The sequence below is a fragment of the Rhinopithecus bieti genome, unplaced genomic scaffold (genome assembly GCF_001698545.2).
Source record: "Rhinopithecus bieti isolate Rb0 unplaced genomic scaffold, ASM169854v2 scaffold_9996, whole genome shotgun sequence".
Lineage (NCBI taxonomy): Eukaryota > Metazoa > Chordata > Mammalia > Primates > Cercopithecidae > Rhinopithecus > Rhinopithecus bieti.
In genome coordinates, this window is record NW_016806973.1 from 3,322,891 (window position 1) to 3,324,175 (window position 1,285).

The following is a 1,285-nucleotide window of genomic DNA, read 5'->3' on the forward strand; positions in this document are numbered from 1 at the left end:
ATGGTTTTGGTCCTTTGGGCCTGTGATTCAGACTCCTTTCAGCCCCTCTGCTGGTCTCTGGCACACGTAGCAGCCTGCAGGAAGGCAGAGAGAAGCACTGTGTGTGACTTTGCAGTTAGGGGCACCTTGTTGCATTTATTTAGGTCCTAATTCCCCACAACGAGGCAAACGGAAATAAACCCAGACTTTCTTCCAGGCTTTACCACATGGTGTTCGTTTGACTAAAGATAAATTATAAATGACCTAATCCATAGTAATATTATAAGAATGACTACTTAACTGGAGGCTTAACAAGATTTCCTGACAAACAGTTTTTCAAAGTTGCGCTAAAGTAACTTCAGTGAAAGATTGTGATTTTACCTCTGCCAAATGACCTTTCACAAATAAGTGGATTTGGAAAGAACAAATTTAAATTGGCAGAAGCATTATTATACCTCCTCTCACTTCTGAGCATATATTGTTTCACCTTTCACCAGTTACATTATTCCTTGTAGATGTGCATTTTATAAATACTATATGGGTCTACCTTTTTTTTCTTACAAACACGTATTTGTAAGTACAGATTTGTATAAATTGTGGATTAAGGTATCATTGATTTTTCTCACTACAAAAAACATATATAGCAGGGAACTTTAAACAAGGAGAGCTGCTGATGAGTTTGATTTATAATGTAATTATAAAATTTACTATAAATATTTTAGGTTTGTGTAGTTGTTTTTCTGAAACTTACTAGTGTAAATTTTTGGGGTGACTTCTTTCCTAGGTTGATTAATTGTTTTTTCAGAGTTTATGTTTAACCATGAGAAAGCAGAGATTGTTTTTATTTAATTTGCTTTATTGGGCATCCATCATGGAATTAATTAAGTTGCACATTAAATACTTTGTCAGTGGATTCGTACTGTTTCCTTATACTGCTCATGCCCTAGTGGCTTTCAGGTGTTAGGAGTTATCCACTATAATTTTTTTTTCCAATTTTGAAATCCAAAAGTTCATTTTATTTATTTATTTTTTTTGAGACAGCATCATGCTCTATTGCCCAGGCTGGAGTACAGTGGCATGATGTCTGCTCACTGCAACCTCTGCCTTGTGGGTTCAAGTGATTCTCGTGCCTCAGCCTCCCATGTAGCTGGAATTACAGGCATGTGCCACTAGAGCAGGCTAATTTTTGTATTTTTCGTAGAGACAGGGTTTTGCCTTGTAAGCCAGGCTGGTCTCAAACTCCTGACCTCAGGTGATCTACTTGGCTTCCTAAAGTGCTGGGATTACAGGCATAAGCCACTGTGCC